Source organism: Saimiri boliviensis, chromosome 3 (genome assembly GCF_048565385.1).
Source record: "Saimiri boliviensis isolate mSaiBol1 chromosome 3, mSaiBol1.pri, whole genome shotgun sequence".
Classification (NCBI taxonomy): domain Eukaryota; kingdom Metazoa; phylum Chordata; class Mammalia; order Primates; family Cebidae; genus Saimiri; species Saimiri boliviensis.
In genome coordinates this window covers 73,758,348-73,778,668 of record NC_133451.1, presented here as the reverse complement: position 1 = coordinate 73,778,668, position 20,321 = coordinate 73,758,348, and the positions used below count along the sequence as shown (strand labels likewise).

At 34.6% G+C, this 20,321-nt stretch overlaps 1 protein-coding gene across 2 annotated transcripts in view; it reads right to left on the bottom strand.

The window, feature by feature from the left end:
* The window catches only part of CFAP299 (cilia and flagella associated protein 299), a 644,411-nt gene that overhangs the window by 394,044 nt on the left and 230,046 nt on the right, over window positions 1-20,321 (bottom strand). The window lies entirely within an intron of this gene.

Sequence of the window (20,321 nt, the reverse complement as noted above, 5' to 3'; positions counted from 1 at the left end):
GGGCAGGGTAGCAGTTTCATTCAAAATTCCAGATGCATTTTAAAGCCAGATATGATTTTAAGAATTGTGGGACTGCAGTTTTAATGACAAGCAAAGACAAGAAATGTTATCTTGGGAGAGGAGCTGAGATAATGTCCATTTAATAAAGCCAATATTTTTAAAAGCTCACCTAGTTATTGAAAAGAAATTTATAAAAACTCTACCTATTGGTTTGTAGATGTAGTTAAGACTGCTGTATGTCCTTTTCTCTGATAAATTCTTGATTTTCTTAAAAAAAAGGAATCTTTTTCTCCACAATCTCACCAGCATCTTTTATTTTTGACTTTTTTATAATAGCCATTCAGACTCATGTTAGATGATATCTCATTGTGGTTTTGGTTTGCATTTATCTAATCAGTTATGCTGAGGATATTTTTCATGTATTGCTTTGTTTGAGTGGTGTCTGTTCATGTCCTTTGCCCACTTTTTTGTGCAGTTGTTTGGCTTTTTTTTCCTTTTCAATTTGTTTGAGCTCTTTGTAGATGCTGGATATTGGACCTTTATCAGATGCATAGCTTGTAAAAGTTTTCTCTCATTCTGTACATTGTCTGTTTACTCTGTTGATAGTTTCTGTCACTGTACAGAAGCTCTTTAGTTTAATTACCATTGAAGTTATGATAAGAAAAACAAAAACAGTAAACTGTATTTGAAGAAAAAAAAAAAACCCTCACAAACTGTGAATAAAAGGAACATACTGCCTAAATAATAAGAGCCAAATATGACAGACCCACAGCTAGCATCATACTTAATGGGGAAAAATTGAAAGCCTTTTCTCTAAGATTTGCAATATGACCAGAATGCCCACTTTCACCACTGTACTCAACATAGTACTGGAAGTCATAGCTAAAGCATATCAGAAAAGGAAAGGAACGAAAGGCCATCCAATTAGAAGGGTGCAAAGAAGAAGTCAAATTATCCTTGTTTGCACGTAAGATAAGATAATCTTATATTTCTAAAGACATAAAGACTTCACCAAAAAACTATTAGAACTGATAAACAAATTCAGTAAAGTTGTAGGATACAAAATTAACATAGAAAAAAATCAGTAGGATTTTCATATACCAAAAGTGAACAATCTGAAAAAGAAATAAAAATTTAATCCCATTTACAATAGCTACGAATAAAATTAAAGACTTAGGAATTATCCAAATAAGTGAAAGATCTCTATAATAACAATATAAAATGTTGGTAAAAGAGATGGAAGGAGACACCAAAAAATGGGACAATATGGCATGCTCATGGATTGGAAGAATCAATATTGTTAAAATGTCCACATTACCCAAAGAAATCTATGGATTTAATGCAATCTCTATAAAAAAATACCAATGACATTCTTCACAGAAACAGAAAAAACAATCCTAAAACTTATATGGAACCACAAAAGACCCAGAATAGTCAAAGCTATCCTAAAGCAAAAAGAACATAACTAGTGAATCACATTACCTGACCTCAAACCATACTATGAAGCTGTAGTAACTGAAACAGCATGGTACTGGCATACAAACAAATATATAAATCAAAGGAACAGAATGGAGGACTGAGAAACAAATCCATACACCAAAAGTGCACTCATTTTTTATAAAGGTGCAAAGAATATATATTAGGAAAATGAGTTTTCAATAAATTGTGCCAGAAAAACTTTATATCCATATGCAGAAGAATGAAACTAGACCCCTATCTCTCAACATATACAAAAATCAAATCCAAATGAATTAAAGACTTAAATCTAAGACCTCAAACTGTGAAACTAGTACAAGAAAACACTGGTGCAAATCTCTGGGACACTGATCTGGGCAAAGATTTCTTGAACAACACCCCACAAGCACAGGCAACCAAAGGAAAAATGGAAAAAAAAGGATCAAACCACGTCAAAAAGCTTCTACACAGCAAAGGAAACAATCAAAAAAGTAAAGAGACAACCCACAGAATGGGAGAAAACTCCCCTTTTGACAAGGAATTAATAATTAGAATATATAAGGAGTTTAAACAACTCTATAGGCTAAAATCTAATCAAAAAATGGGCCAAAGATATGAATAGACATGTCTCAAAAGAAGACACACAAATGACAAATAGACATATAAAAAGGTACTCAACATCATTAATCATCAGAAAATGCAAATCAAAACTACAATGAGATATCAGATCTCATTCCAGCTTTTATCCAAAAGATAGGCAATAACATATACTGGTGACAATGCGGAGAAAAGAGAACCCTGATACACTGTTGATAGCATTGTAAATAAGTATAACCACTATGGAGAACAGTTTGCAGGTTCTCCTCAGAAAACTGAAATTAGAGGTATCATGTAATCCAGCAATCCCACTTCTATGTCTACACCCAAAACAAAGTTTATCAGTATATCATTTCTGCACACCCCATGTTTATTGTGGCACTTTTCACAATCACCAAGATTTGTAAGCAACTTGTGTCCTTCAACAGATGAATAAAGAAAAAGTAGTGTATATATATATATATATATATATATATATATATATATGGAATAAAAAGACTGAGATTGGACCAGGAACAGTGGCTCATACCTGTGATCCCAGCACTCTGGGAGTCTGAGGTGGGCAGATCATGAGGTCAGGAGTTAGAAACCAGCCTGACCAACATGGTGAAACCCCCATCTCTACTAAAGATACAAAACATTAGCTGGGCATGGTGCTGCATTCCTGTAATCACAGCTACTCAGGAGGCTGAGGCAGGAGAATTGCTTGAACCTGGGAGACAGAGGTTGCACTGAGCCAAGACTGTGCCATTGCACTCCAGCTTGGTCAACAAGGCAGACTCCGTCTCAAAAAAAAAAGACTGAGATCCAGTCATGTGCAACAACACAGACAGAAATGCAGGTCATTCTATTAAGTGAAATAAGCCAGGCACAGAAAGACAAATTTTGCATGTTCTCACTTATTTGTGGAAGCTAGAAATTAAAACAATTGAATTAATGATGATAGAGAGTAGAATGATGGTTACCAGAGAATGGGAAGAATAGTTGGGCTGGAGAAATGGGAATGGTTAACACATTCAAAAAAACAGAATGAATAAGATGTAGTCTTTTACAGCACAACAGGGTGACTAAACTCAACAGTACTTTATCATGCATTTAAAAGAACCAACATATAATTGGAATGTTCATTACACAAAGAAAGTATAAATGTGTGAGGTGATGAATAATGATGATGCCCCATTTACTCTGCATGTATCAAAATATCTCATGTACTCCCATAAATATATATATCTACCCTATGTACAAACAAAAATTACAAAGAAAAAATAAAAGAAATTAAAAATATGTCATATGTATCTGTAATGCTATTGAATCTTTACATTCCTTCTCTCAACGTATCATTGTGTATTTGCTCTCTATAGTCAGTTTGGGCTTCCATAGCAAAATGCCATACACTGAGTGGTGTAAACAACAAAAATTTATTTTTATCACAGTTCTGGAGGCTGGAAGTGAGGGATCAGGGTGCCAACATGGTTGTGCTCTGGTACAGGCTCTCTCTCTGGCTTTAAGATTGCTACCCTACTGTATTAACACGGCAGAGAAAGTAAAAACAAACTTTGGTGTTTCTTCTAATAAGAGCACTAATTCCATCATGAGGCCCCACCCTCATGACATCCTCTAAACCTAGTTACCTCCCAAAGTCTCAGTCTCTAAATATCATGATATTTGGGATTAAGATTTCAACATAAGAATTTTGAGGAGGGACACAGTTTAGTCCATAACATGCTGTTTCTCGTTTTGAAACAAGATGTAATAATTTTCTATATTATATTTTTTAAATATTCTTTCTTGCTTATCATTTCTTTTGTACATCTTGAGATTACTTCACCTTTTCTTTCACCATGTGAGCTAAATTAGAGTATTTCACCTCCTGAAATATGCAGAACTGAGTTGCCAAAGTATTTCTCTCCAGCTCTCTTTAGCAAAGTGGAAAAAATTTCAAGCCATACAACCACAAAAAGGCCCAAATGAAAGGAACCATGGAGTCTTGTCTCAAAGAGCATGGAAAAAACTTCCTTATCTTGAATATGAATTTGTATTAAAATAATATACTCATAAAATATTTTGAAATAAGAACTATGACTACAACACTTAGATAGAAGCCCCTGATCACTCCATCCTGCTCAGAATTCCATCTTCCCAACTCCTCCAACATGGCTACTTTCTCTCTTTTGTGATATTTACTCCTACAATTTATCTCAGTCTCCAAATTTTAGAATCATCACCTCTTTGTATCACCTAAGTGTGTACCCCTAAACAATGTGGTGTAATTTTGCTTGTTTTTCAACGTTCTGTAAATGAAATCACAAAGTGTATATTTGTAATACATTGTTTCTTTAGCATATTCCACGTTTCTTCAGTATGTTCAACATATGTTGATGCATGTAGCTATACCTCATTTTCCTTGTATTCCCTTCTATGAATATACAACCATTTATTTATCCTTTCTCTTATTATAGACCTTAGAGATGTTTCTCTTTTGGTTCTATTATAAACATGCTGCTGGAATGTCCTGTACATATGTACATTTCTGAGTATACATTTCTCAAGTATCTATGGCTAGCAACAGAAGAGCTGTGTTATAGGACATTTGTAATTTCAAATTTACAAAATAAAGCCACTTGTTTTCAAAGTTGATGATCCAATTTACACTTTACTATAGTGTGAAAATTCCTTTTGCTTTACATCATTTCCAACATGTAGCATTTTAGAACCTTTTAATATGAAGCAACCCAGTGTGAGGTTAACAATCTCAGAGTGCTTTCAATTTGCATTTTCCTAATTATTTTTAGTGATGTTTTGTCATATTAATTTCCTCTCACGCAAAATCCTCATTCTAGTTTTTTGTCCACTTTACTATTGAGTTATTTATATTTCACTGTTTTGTAAAAGTGTTTCACGTATTCTAGATTTTAGATTTATATTTATTATATGCACTGCAAATATATTATTCCACACATAGCTGGTAGTTTTGCTCTCTATTGGAGTTTGTATAATTAGATCTCATTTGAATCCATAACAATATATCAAAATTCTTCATTGTTACAGACATTTTTCATTTTAAATAAATCTTTCTCCACCCTGAAGTAGTAACTATATTGCTTTACACAATGTTTAAAACTTTAATGAAAAGAACCTGCAATGTCTATTTTACCATATGTCAAATATTTATACATACATAGATCTGTTTCTAGCTTCTCTATTTTATTCTAGTTTTTATGTATCTGCCTTCATGCCAATATCATATAATCAATGACTAAACATTTATGATAAATCTTGATGTCCAAAAAAGAAATAGTATCCTTTTCTTTTCAAAACGTCTTTGATATTTTTTTAATATCACTATCAAATTTTTAAAATATATTTGTCAACTTCCACTTTTAAAAAGCTCTTGGAATTTTTTTTTTAATTTCCAATTTGTAAAGAATACACATCTTTATGATACTGTAGCCTCCAATCATCAAGCTAAAAATAGTGTGTGTGTCACTACTTATTTATGACTTTTAAAGTTCTTTCAATTAAGTTTTACATGTTCTTAATAAGTCTTGTACATCTTTTGTTAGACTTATGTCTAACAAAAGGATATTAATGTTAATGTGGAAAGCTTTTTATTTCATTTTCTGCTTGTTGATTTTATGTAAAATAAAATGTAATTTGTATTTTACTTTGCATCATGCAATTTTGCTAAACTCTTTCATTATTATTCCCTACTACTTTTATCAGTTCTCTTTGACATGCAGATTTTAATTTTCTCATTAGTCATTTTATCTTTGTTATGAATTACAAACCAAATCTGACACTAAGTTAAAATTTCTCAAAACTTTTTCTTCTTTTGTCTTATGTTATAAAAGTAAAGAGCTAGTTAAAATTAACTAGAATATTTTTGAACAACTTTACATTATAGAATATTTCTAAAGAAATATATTAATATACCTTTTCAATATAAACGGTCAACTACACACCATTTGCCTGAACACCCAAGCCAAAATACATGGACTACTCTGAGATTTTATTCCTCACTGTCCACATCCAATATTCACCTTATCAGTCTGAGTCCCAGCAGAAAACAAATGAAATACTGAAAGAGCTTAGAGGAAGAGAGTATAATAGCGATCTCAACAGGGGTAAGAAAGTTCACACAGGGTGATGGACACACACAAGAATTAGCCATAGTGATGGAGTAGGATATCTCCTTCTCACCCTCAAGCCTGAGGAGGCAAAGAGGGAATGCTTTAATAGATATAGAGCCTTGACTAGCTGGCCACCTGATAGCCAGTATGGTCACCTCTAGAGAGCATGACTACCAATAAAATTGTGGCCCAGTCTCTATCTCCTCCTGCCTTACAGTTCCCTTCTTGAGGATACAGTACACAGAGATTGTCCTCTGGGGCCAGAACCTTGTCTTTGGATTTGCCATCAATCCAATTGCATGGTACACTACAGTCATTGCAGTTTCCCGTGCCTTTAATAGCCCGCAACTCTCAGTCCAGAGGGTCCTTCTTAACACTCTTCCCTAAATACCTCTACAAAAGACTAAAAAATCATGTGCTCCATAAATCACTTCCTTTTGCCATCCTTTCTTCTCTCTCCTTTCCATGCAGGACACCAGGAAAACTGAGTACTTTGTATTTCCACTTAGTCTGCAGTAAAGACTCAATAAATTTTATTCTAATTGTTATTACAATACATAACACCAATTAATGTAATCTACTATATTCACTATTTTTAAGAGAAAAATAGTGTGATTGCCACAACATAGGCTTGGAAAGCCTTGACTATAATCTGTCTTTCAATAACTTTTATTTCTGATGTTGTTGTCATTGTTTTTCTTTTAGTTTAATTGAAAGTAAAAACAAAATTAATTAAGTTTACAAAACTTTGGTTGTGATTTTTCTAGGATTAACTTTATATTATTCCAGCATTTGCATATTTCAGAGGATAGCAAAAGAAACATTTATAATTTTGCTATATTCTAAATAATTAAATTCTAATAACTTATTCCATTCTAAGATTAAATTTTTATGTAGAAGCTTCCATGTAACTGACTAGCTTATTAAAAATGTAGACCAATTCTAAGTATACAAATGTATAAAACAGATTCAGTGTATTTATATAATATTAATTGATCAGAATCACAATACTAATTTTTCCTAAAACTTTTCCTAACTCATTTTTCGTAACATTTTAGAAACATATTTTTATTATTTTTTTAATTTTATACCAGTCATCTTTTCCTCATAATTTTTGAAGTTATTTGTTGAATTAGCAGAAAATGAATCTATAATTAAAATAAAAATAATTATTTTCTAAAAGTGAGGTTTTTATTGATTTAATAATGTATATTACATTTAATTGACTCTAATGTACATTATATTAGGATATAATGTAAACTTTTAAAATAATATATATTGCTTACATTTCACAGTTGCAAAAATAATGAAGAAAATTTCAGGCATCATTCTAATTACGTTTTGTTTTCCTAGACTTTAAACAATTTTTTATTTTTATTTAAACAAAAAAAAAATCATCCATACTAATATGTATACATGAATACACTAGGATATCTTTAAGCCAAAATTGCATAGAAGAATAAAGGCAACCAGTGAACAATTTCAGGTACTTTCCTTTGAGCATTAATTCAATGAACATTCTGCCTTGAATCTCTGAGAGATTACTTCTTAAAGATGGGAAGGAGAAAGCAGTGGAGCTCAATTCTATATGTGCATTTTTAGTCTCCTCCCTTTTGTTGTAAACTATTCTTACTGCCTTTTCACTTATTCTTAATTGGATTGAAACAATATTCTTTTAGGACCCGGTCAGTCAGGATTACATTTGGAGAGATTTGTGGTTTAAGAACTTTTACATTACGGAGATTTCATGGAAATGGTCATCAATTTGTATTTTAATAACTTTCAGAAAGGGAGAAAATTACTTCAGAAATGAAATTCATTTATTGGTGAGAAGAAATGAGGGTCAAATTTCCATTCAGAAGAAAAATGATATCACTTTCCCCATCTTTTTTTATGTGAAAAAGTTTTCAAATCATCAAATGCACAACAAAACTATCAGCATCTCTGGGAAAAACTTTGATTGTTAGAGGCACACAGAAGAAAGTCAAGAAATGCTAACACGCACACTAGACAGTGTTTTCTTCTCATCTTCTATTTTGAGGAAAATCCAAGTGGGAGTCTTTGGATCTGTTGTGTCTTAAATCAGTCAGATTTTACTTTATTTGATGAAAACTTTTTCTTTCTTTCTTTCTTTCTTTCTTTCTTTTTTTTTTTTAGGAGACAAAATGGCTTGCCTTCTGTATAAGAAATTGTCTCTGAACTCCTCATTTTTGTACATCTGGTAAGTTTCTCTAGTTAATTCTTAAATATGGTAGGTCAAGATATGCTCACACTTTGGGAAGATAAAGGTACTTAGAGAGGAAATAAATGTTCTTTGTGTCTGAATATGTTTGATTTTATTCTGAAAACATATTAAAACTTTACTTTCATTCTCTTCTGGGAGGCAGCTACATTTTTTAATCCCGATTTAGAATGTACTTCCTGACCTTCTGGTTATAGTCATATAGGTAAAGCCAATTTAAAAACTAAAAGCAAAGTAACCTCTTGTTTGCTACACCTGCCTCCAAGTTCCTCTCCATCCATGTGAAGCAGTCATTACTATGCAGAATGCTGAGACTAGTCATGAGCAAATGAGGTTTTAGAAAGCCGAAAGTCCTTATGCTATATATGTTTAGTCTCTGTGTTCTTCTAATTTTTTAAAGATTCTAAATAAGTAGGTGAAAACCGTGATAAAATGGGGGCAACAATTTGCCAAAGGAAAGCAGTCAAAGCAGAGCCCATCTGCATTTTTCAGTAACTGTTCAAAGTGGTAGAGACTGTCATTCTTCAGGCATGGCAGGCTTTTTAGTGTTCAGAGCAGAGCAATGTGTAAATACAGTAGGGGCTGTAAGGAAAAAAGAGGAGTTTAGATATAGGAGTCTGGGAAGAAAGACGCTTTAAAAAATACTATCAGAAAGGCTTGTTGCATGATGCTCTCTGTATATAGCCTATATTACTCCTTTAATAAAACTTGAAGTACTGGGGTATAAGTCTGACTCCAAGTGATAAAGAGAGAGAAAGAATGAGAAAGTGAGAGAGTTGGATGGAATTATCCTATACTTCTATGGAAGATTCAACAAAGCCATACAGGAGTTCTTGAGCCAAAGTCAGTCAATAAAGGGCTATGACTCCCTGCAATGGGTTCACCTTAATATCTTGTCCACACTTAGTCACTGAGGGAAAGCAGCCCATAGTAGATGTGATGAGGGTACAAATGCATCATGGATTTCAAAGAGCGATGAAACCCTAAGCCAGATACACTCCCTGTATGAGATACACTCTTATCCTCACCACAGTCTCCTTTCATCCAAATCAAAAATCCTAAGGTCCAAAAACCCCAACATAACTCATTTGCTTTATCACAAACATAGTTTAAAAATAAAACTGCCAATATTATTATCAGTAACATGCTTATTCAAAACAGTTTAAGGCTTTTTGCAGATCTTTTTTTCCTTAGAGTATATCTCATTATGGATGTATGCTCAAACAATTATGTTTTAAAGTAACTTCAGTTGCAAAGGTCACTTTTAAATAGGTATGATACCAGCTAGATACACATTCATGTTCACTTATTTTTCAATTTTTAAGATATCTTAATTTTTTCTTTTTAATTATATAAAACATTCACTGAATTCTACAATGAAATCTACAACTTAAGATTTAAAGAAGTTTAGCTACTATCTCCATTTATTAAATAGAGTATCCTTTCCCAATTGCTTGTTTTTTGTCAGGTTTGTCAAAGATCAGATGGTTGTAGATGTGTGGCATGATTTCTGAGGCCCCTGTTCTGTTCCACTGGTCTATATATCTGTTTTGGTACCAGTATCATGCTGTTTTGGTTACTGTAACCTTGTAGTATAGTTTGAAGTCAGGTAGCATGATGCCTCTGGCTTTGTTCTTTTTGTTTAGGATTGTCCTGGCTATATGGACTCCTTTTAGTACCATATGTAATTTAAAGTAGTTTTTTCTAATTCTGTGAGGAAAGTCAATAGTAGCTTGGTGGGAACAGCATTGAATCTATAAATTACTTTAGGCAGTATGGCCATTTTCACAATATTGATTCTTCCTACTCATGAGCATGGAATGTTTTTCCATTTGTTTGTGTCCTCTCTTATTTTCTTGAGCAGTGGTTTGTAGTTCTCCTTGAAGAGGTACTTCACATCTCTTGTAAGTTGTATTTCTAGGTATTTTATTCTCTTTGTAGCAATTGAGAATGGGAGTTCATTCATGATTTTGCTCTCTGCTTGCCTATTGTTGGTGTAAAGGAATGCTTGTGATTTTTTGCACATTCATTTTGTATCCTCGGACTTTGCTAAAGTTGCAAGAAGACAAAACAATTGTAATATATATGTACCCAACACTGGAGCACCTAGATATATAAAGGAAATAATATTAGAGCTAAAGAGAGAGGTCCCAATACAATAATAGCTGGAGATTTTAATACCCCATTTTCAGCATCAGACAGATCTTCTAGATAGAAAATCAGCAAAGAAACATCAGACTTACTCTACAGGATAGACCAGCTGAATCTAACAAATATATACATAACATTTCATCCAAGAGCTGCACCATACACATTGTTTCCCTTAGCACAAGAATCATTTCCAAGGATAAACCATATGTTAGGTCACAAATCAAGTCTTAAAACATTCAAAAAAATTAAAATAATATCAAGCATCTTCTCTGACCACAATGGAAGAAAACTAGAAATTAATTTAAAAAAATAATTTTAGAACCTACACAAATACATAAAAAATAAATACGTTCCTGAATGACCAGTTGGTCAATGAAGAAATTAAGAAGAAAATTAAAAAATTTCTTGAAAGAAATGATAATAGGAACATCACATACCAAAATCTATGAGATATAGCAAAAGCAGTACTCAGAGGTGAGTTTATAGCTATGTCTACAAAACAAAAGGAAAAACTTCAAATGAATGATCTAATGATGCATCATAAAGAACTAGAAAAGCAAGAGCAAACCAAACCCAAAATTAGTAAAAGTAAAGAAATAATAAAGATCAGAGCAGAAATAAAGGAAATTAAAATGAATAAAACAACAAAAAATATCAATGAAATAAAAAGATGGTTTTTTTGAAAAGTTAAACAAAATTGACAAACCTCTAACTAGACTAACAAAGAAAAAAAGACTATGCAAATGGTGACATATTTTCTCCAGGATTTGTCTGATACCTTATCTAGTTCCTTTGATGAAGCCATGTTTTCCTGAATAGCTGTTCTTTGGTGTCTGGGCATTGAAGTTAGGTATTTATTGCAGTCCTCATTGTCTTGGCTTATTTGTAGCCACCATTCTTGGGAAGTATTTTCAGGTATCTAAAAGGACTTGACTGTTGTGATCTAAGCTGTATCTGCTTTAGGGGGCACTCCAAGCCCAGGAATGCTATGGTTCTTTCAGGCTCCTAGAGGTACCACCTTCATGGGCTCGAACAAGTTCCAGGATAATTCACTGGATTACCAGGCAGAGAATCTTGTTCTCTTCCCTTACTTTCTCCCAAGGATATAGAGTCTCTGTCTCTGTTCTGAGCCACCTAAAGCTGAGAGTGTAGTGAAACAAACACCCCTTTGACCACCACCGCTATGACTGCACTGTGTCTCATCAAGGCCTGCTGTAACTACTCCCTGGCTTCTGCCTATGTTCACTCAAGACCCCAGAGCTCTACAATGAGCCAGTGGCAAAACCAGACAGGCCTGTATCCTTCCCTTTATGGTGGTAAGGTCCCCCAGGTCCCATATGGGTCCAGAAATGCCATCCAGGAGTCAAGGGCTAGAGTCAAAAAGCCTAGACTTCTGGTGTTCTATTGTATTGCAGCTGAGCTGGCACTCAGACCACAAGACATAGTCCTTCCAACTTCTTCCCTCCCTTTTCCAAAGGCAGAGGAGTCTCACCACAAAGCCACCATCACCCCAGGCTCTGTGGAGTACTGCCAGATTACTGCTGATGTTCTCTTAAGGGTTAAGGTTTGTTTAGTCAGCTTGCCATGAATGCTGCTTGGCTTGAGACTCAGGTTTCAGGGCAGTAGTTATCTTTCCCGCCTAGGGCAGGTTCAGAAATGCAATCCAAGAGTCATGTCCTAGAATCAGGAACCCTAAGAGCCCACTTGGTGTTCCACCCACCTGTGGCTATGCTGGTACCTAAGGTGCAAGACAAAACCCCCTTTACTTTTCTCTCTGCTTTTCCCAAGCCAAAGAAGTTTAGCCCTGTAGCCACCACAGCTGATAATGTGCTGAATCTCACCTGAAACCAGCAAGTCTCAGAGGTTCACAAGGCTCTTGACATAGTATCTGGGTATTCGTGCTGATATTTAGAGCCCAAAATCTCTTCAGTTAGCAGGTGATGAATGCTGCCAGGACTGGGTATTTTCCTTCAAGGCAGAGGGTTCCCTTCTGACCCAGGGTGTGTCTAGAAGTTAGGACCTGAAACAGGGGCCTTACAACTCTGATCGGTGGCCTGTCCTGTGGCTGAGCTGGTATCATAGATGCAAGACAAAGTCCTCTCAGTTCTTCCCTCTGCTCTCCTCAAGCAGAAAGAGGGGATCTCTTTTAGAGCCATGGGCTGTGCAGTCTGGGGTTAGCAGAGGAATGTTGCCAGCACTCCCTTGGCTGCCCCAGCTGGTGTCTCAATATGTTGTGTGACCCCCCTTGTCCAATGTCTCTAGGCCTAGTTCAACACTAGGACCTACCTAAGCATTCCAATCCTTATGACCTGGATTGCCTTTCAAATTAACTTGGAGACACAGAGTTCTGTAGCCCTCCATGGTGAGGTGTGTGGAAACTCAAGTTCCAACCACTAGGTTTGTCGATTCTCTTCTGGCTAGGGCTGATTTAAATGCTCCTTGCATGGGCAGGAGTCAGCTGAATTTGATCTGGTTTCCTTTTCACACTAGCAGGACAGCAATGAGTTCAGTGTTTCACAATGTTCTCCCAGCTCAGTGGCCAGAGACACTCTCCACACAACACAGCTGCTTCCAGGGGTGGGGGAGAGGAGACTGGCATCCGCCACTCAGGACTGTGTTTTCTATCTCTTCAATGCCTCTTTCAGTGATATAAAGTTAAAGACAGCTACTGAGGGCCCACCTGATTTTTAATTCTTACAAGGGCGCTTTTTTTCTGTGTAGGTAGTTGTTAACTTGGGTGACGCCTTCTATTCCCGCATCTCACTCCACCTCTTCCCATATATTCTCTCATAATCTGAGTTTTACACTCCTGCATCAAGAAGTACAATCTACTTCCCCCTTCTTTGATCTGTATGTTATGGCAGAAACGATATTAAAAAGTCCTCAAAGCTTCCACTTTTGCACTTGGGAGAAGCCAGTCACCGTGGAAGAAGTCCAACTACTATGACCCTGTCCTGTTTATATGAAAACCCAAGCTAGCTACATGGAGAGTCCACATGAGAAGAGAAAAATGTTTGACCAACCCCTAGCTGTTCCAGTCATTCTCAGCTGAGGAGACATGTAACAAAGAAGCCCTCTTGGACATTCCAGCCCTAATAGATACCACGTAAAGTAGAGACAAGTTTCTCCAGCCAAGACCTGCACAATTTGTGCAACCATGAGCAGATAAATAAATAAATATTTTTATCAACCACTAAGTTTTGAGGTGGTTTGAATGCAGCAATAAATAACCAAAATAGAAACGATTACATTTTTTCTTCCTAGCGCTATTTATATGATGGATTATACTGTTTCCTGTCTTCTACTGAATCACTCTTGTACTCTTAGGGTAATCCTGACTTACTCATGAGGTATTACTTTTAAATGCAGTGTTCTATTTTACTTATTTCTCAATTATATTCATAAGTGAGGTCAGTCTGTAGATATCTTTGTAGATATAATCTTTATTAGGTTTTTGAATCTATGTTCTATACACTTCAAAAATGAATTTAGAAGTTTTCTTTCTTTTTTTTTTCAATGCTCTGAAATAGTCGAAGTCACGTCTGGGATTATACAATATTTAAAAGTTTCTTCAATTTCTGTGAAATCATCTGTGCCTGCCTGGGGTTCTTATTTGGTGGCATTCTCTAACTATTCTGAGTCAAGAGTTAACCTCAGGTCTGTGTTGATCTGGGTCTTCTTAGGAGAATGACCTCTGGAATTCCTAAGTTACCTTTGTCAGGCCTGCAAGAATTGATTTGCATACCAGCCATTTAGAATCTGGTTGGTTTTGCTTGCCTCTAGAGAGCTATGAAAACGTTAAGGTTCCTGTCCAAAAAAAGAAAAAAATAACATAAAGGACTTTTTAAATAAGTTCTGAACAGAAATTGTATATTATTTATTATTTGAAAAAGTAGGTGGAAATAAAAATGATTAAGTGATGTTCATTTCCAAGGTAATTCAATTTAATTAGTAATTTGAGTAGGTTTTACATCTTCTTTCGAAAACAGACAAACGGTGACATGGGTACAAAGTTTTAATGTTCAGAAAAAACTGACCTTGTCATTAAATGAAAATTATGTTGATTGGTATTTCTCTCAGACTAATTCGGTTGTATTACCATTATTAAAATTAAGGGACGTTCACTTGGACTAAGTAGTAATAAAAATTTTGAGACTTTCCAGTGATTTTTGATCCTAAGCCACTTATTATTGATGGGCCTTCATGTGTGTACTTGAAAACAAATTATGTGCAATTGTCGCACTGGTTTGAAGATGTTGGTGATGAAAGTTAGCTGATCACTGTATCTGGAAACCAATCTTGGAAATACGTGATGATGCTCTTTTAAAGTAGCTGAAAAGAAATTATTTTGTGTTTGCCCTTGCTTTGTCCTTTTTTGGTCATATAATAGTTAAGTAAAAGGAGATTATTTCTCTTTATTTTAAATTTGCAAAACTGTTATTTGCATTTACTGTTTTTTTTGTGATGGAGAGTAAAGTTAGTTGTCTTACTTTGATATGTTTGACATGAGACTAATGACATTTTTAGTGGTTTTTGTCACAGCTCTGTCACCAGAATACTAACAGTCAGATATATACAATGAGTAACCTAACTACATTAATACACTGGTTTGAAGTACTGCGGGCATTAACTCTTAAACACAGTATCACAGTGTTTTAATTTGTAACATGTTAGAGAGAATGATATGACCTTCTGTAGTGTAAGTATCTTATTAACTAGTGCTTGTACTGCTAAGTTACAGGGCTTTGACTCCTGGATATGAAAAAGGCACTGACCCCTTCCAAATTCTGAGTATTGACACCAGTTGATGCATCAACAACAGACTCAGGAGAAGGTGATCATCAAAATAAACTGCTTCTGTGAAACACAAGACTAGAAATTAAACTATTCAATTACTCTAGGCCCAGGGACTGTCATCAAAGAGGTGGGTGTGTGAGACTGTAATAGCCAATATTGAGGGATAAGATTAGCTCAGAAATTTTCTGTAAATTAATCACTAATATAAAAAGGACACTGATGAAAGGCCAGTATTTGGGCCCATGTGTTGGAATAACAGGGTTTTCTTGAAGCATTGATCTGTGGTTTAACAGAAAATTTTAAAAGGTTATGAAAATCTTACCTTATGGTCAAACTGGTTAAAATTAGATTTGTTTATAAGGTTTTATTACAATTAACTTTAACATTAGTAATATACCATACAAAGATAAAATTTTGGTTTTCTCTTTTGAATAAAACGTTTATGTAATATTAAGAGATAAAAGATTTTGTTTACCTTTCGGGTAAACTACAGGGAGAAAATGGCAGGGGAAAAGACAAGTTTGGTTGGCTTCAAGCTGTCTTAAGTCTTACTGTTGGGAAAATCTGCTTCCTCTCTAGGAAGAGTAAACACCTTTGTATTGTAATTTGGGCTACCTAAATGACAATTTTATAGTAACTTGTAATCCTATTTTGTGATATCTAGTGTCTTAAACCTTTGACATCTGACAGACTTTCCAACAACAAAATTTCAGGTTAAATTTAATCTTTTGCCCTCAAACTAAACTTTTTGGATATTAAGTTCCTTGAAGTCCAAGAGAAACATAGAGGGCTTATTAGGCTTATTTGTAACGTTAGAATTATACAAGAAGCATTGTCAAATCTTAGATGGTGTTTAGCTTCCTTTGACGTATATTTATAGATGTGTTATAGGACTGTATGAGATTCCTAAATTTCTGATATGCCTTAATATATGTTGTCAATAACATACAATTATTCTGTTAAATTGTTGCATGCCACAGAAATAATCAAATTTCCTTGTTAACTGTGTCTTCATGGCTGTCTTAAGACTTTTGTTATCCACAATTTATGTTTTGCTTTGACCCTTCTAAAAAAAAAGTGACCTATAATCAGCTATAGTTTAAGCTTGTTTCTTTGGAGGAGTTCATGAAAAGGACTCTTAAATACAAAGTTTTCTGATAACTTTGGAGATTGTGTCACTGGATTAGAGAGAAAACTTCCAGGGTTCCAATCAAAAGGCTATGTGTTCATTAAGGTTGCTAATCCAATATGAAGTAGAAAGAAGACAAAATCAATTTTTATGGCTTTCATTGTTTGACGTATTGCTGATTCTTTTCATTTATTTTCAGAGTCTGGAGAATCTTTTTCTTTTGAGCTATTTATAGTCTTGAAATATACTTTAAGTATATTGAACATGCCTTTATAAGAAGAATTTGAGTCATATTTCTTTATCTCTGCCTAGTGACTCCAGAATTTTTAAAGGTAGAAGACCAAAATAAACACAATTAGAAATTATAATAGAAAAGTTACCACTGACCCCACAGAAATAAAAATAATCATTAGAAACCACAATGAGCACCTCTCTGCCCAAAAACTACAAAAACTGGAAGAGATATATAAATTCCCGGAAACATACATCCTCCCAAGACTGAACCAGGAAGAAATTAAATCCCTAAACAGACCAGTAATGAACTCTGAAAACTGAATCAGTAATAAACAGCCTACCAACTAAAAAAAGCCCAGGACCTGATGGACTCACAGCCAAATTCTACCAGATGTATAAAGAAGTTCTGGTATTATCACTACTGAAACTATTCCAAAGAATTGAGAAGGAGAAACTCCACCCCAACTTATTCTATGAGGCCAGCATAATCTCGACATCAAAACCTTGCAGAAACACAACAAAAAAATGAAGACGTTATGCCAGTATCTTTGATGAACATCAGTGTAGAACTTTTTTAAAAAATTGGCAAACCACATCTAACAGCACATCAAAAAGCTAATCTATCACGATCAAGTAGGCTTCATTCCTGGAATGCAAGTTTGATTCAACGTAAGCAAATCAATAAATGTAATTCATCACATAAATAAAACTAAAGACAAAAACCACATGATTATCTCAATAGACACAAAAAAGATGTTCAATAAAATTCAACACCCCGTCATGTTAAAAACTCTTAATTAACAGGTGTTGGAAAAACATACCTCAAAATAATAAGAGCTGTCTATGATGAACTCACAGCTAACATCATACTGAGTGGGCAAATGCTGGAAGCATTTATCCTGAGAAGTGGAAAAAGACAAAGATGCCTTCTCTCACCACTCCCATTCAACATAATATTGGAAGTTATAGCCAGAGCAATAAGGAAAGAAAAAGAAATAAGGCATCCAAATAGAAAGACAGGAAGTCAAACTATCTCTGTTTACAGATGTCGTGATCCTGTATCTAAAATCCCATAGTCTTTGCCCAAAAGTTCCTTCAGTTGACAAACTACTTCAGCAATGTCTTGGGATACAAAATCAATGTATAACAATCACTAGCCTTCCTATACACCAACAGCAGCCAAGCTGAGAGCAAAATCAGGAAGGCAATCAATCTCATTTACAACTGTCACACAAAAAATAAAATGCCTAAGAATATAGCTAACCAGGGAGGTTAAAGATCTTTATAAGGAGGATTACAAAATACTGCTCAAAGAAATTAGAGAGGAGACAAACAAATGGAAAAACATTCCTTGCTTATGGGTAGAATCAATAACATTAAAATGGCCACACTGCCCAAAGCAACTTATAAATTCAATGCTATTCCTACCAACCTACACCAACGATATTCTTCACAGAACTAAAAAAAAAAAAAATTAGTTGAAAATTTATATAGAAGCAAAAAGAGCCCAAATAGCCAGGGCAATGTTAAGTAAAGAGAACAAAGCTGGATGCATCACATTACCCAACTTAAAACTATACTACAGGGCCACAGTAACCAAAACAACATGGTATTGGTAGAAGGACAGGCACATAAAGTAATGGAACACAACAGATAACCCAGAAATAAAACCATACACCTACAACAATGTGATATTCAGCAAATCTGACAAAAATAAGCAATGGAGAAAATACTTGCTATTCAATAAATAATGCTGGGGTAACTCAGCCATGTGCAGAAGGGTGAAGTTGGACCCCTTCCTTATACCATACACAAAAATCAACTCAAGATGGATTAAAGACTTAAATGTAAAAACCAAAACTATAAAAACCCTGGAAGACAACTTAGGCAATACCATCCTAGATAGAGGAAAGAGCAAAGATTTTATGACAAAGATGCCAAAAGCAATCACAACCCAAGTAAAAATTGACAATTGGGATTTAACTTAACATAAGAGCTTCTACAGAGAAAAAAAAAAATCAACAGAGTAAACAGACAAGCTACAGAATAAGAGAAAAAATTTGCAAACTATGCCTCTGACAAAGATCTAAAATTTAGTATCTATAAGAAATTTTAACAAATTTTACAAGAGAAAAACAACTCCATTAAAAAGTGGGCAAAGGACATGAACAGACGCTTTTCAAAAGAAGACACAGATGCAGCCAACAAGCGTATAAAAAACCCTCAATATCACTGACTATTTGAGAAATGCAAATCAAAATCAAAATAAGATGCCATCTTACACCAGTCAAAATGGCTATAGTTAAAAAGTTAAAAAGTAACATGCTGACAAGGCAAAAAAGAACACTTACACACTGTTGGTGGGAGTGTAAATTAGTTCAAACATTGTGGAAATCAGTATGGTGATTCCTCAAAAAGCTGAAATTAGAACTACCATTTGACCCAGCAATCTCAATACTGGGCCTATACTCAGTGGAATATAGGTCATTCTACCATAGAGACATACAGATGACAGTGTTTACTGCAGCACTATTCACAATAGCAAAGATGTAGAATCAATCTAAATGCCTATCAATGACATATTGGATAGATAAAATTTGGTAAAATTTGGGCATAGAATCAAACAAAAAACCTAAATGCCTATCAATGACAGATCAGATAGATAAATTTAGTACATATTTGGTACATATACAACCAGAAACACTATGTATCTGTAAAGGAGAATGGGATCCTATATTTTGTGGGAACATGGATAGAGCTCAAGGCTATTATCCCTGGCCAACTACTGCAGGAATAGAAAACCAAATACTGCATGTTCTCACTTATTAGTGGGAGCTAAATAATGAGAACTCATGAACACAAAGAAGGGAACAATAGACATTGGGGTCTACACGAGGGTGGTGGGTGGGAGGAGAAAGAGAAGCAGGAAAGATAACTTTTGGGCATTCAGCTTAATACCTGGGTAACAAAATAATCTGTACAACAAACATCTATAACACAAGTGTACCTTTGTAATAAACCTTCACATGTGCTCCCAAATCTAAAATAAAAGGGTTAAAAAAAAAATAATAAACCTATTGGCTATGTGCAGTGGTTTCTGTCTGTAATTTTAGCACTTAAGGAGGTCAAGGTGGGAGAATCACTTGGTGCCAGGAGTTCAAGATCAGCATGGGAAATATAGTGAGACTTCTATCTCTAAAAACTTTAAAAATTAGCTGGACATGGTGGCACGTGCCTGCTCTCCTAGCTACTTGAAAGGCTGAGGTGGAAGGACTGCTTGAGCAAAGGAGTATGAGGCTGCAGTAAGCTGTACTTATGCCGCTGTACTCTAGCCTGAGTGACAGAGTAAGACCCTATATCTAAATAAAAACCCCAGACTACTACATGTAGTAATAAACTATTATTCAAAATATATTTAAGTTTTTGTAAAGTCATCTTTCATGTTAGCAAAACATTTTTATTTTTCCATAATCATTTTCTTCTCTACAGTTTCCTTTGTAATTTTTTGAATTATATAAAAACTTAGAAGACATATTAGTAGACTTTAAAGTCTAGATAATAAAATAAACCACTTATTTCCAATAAA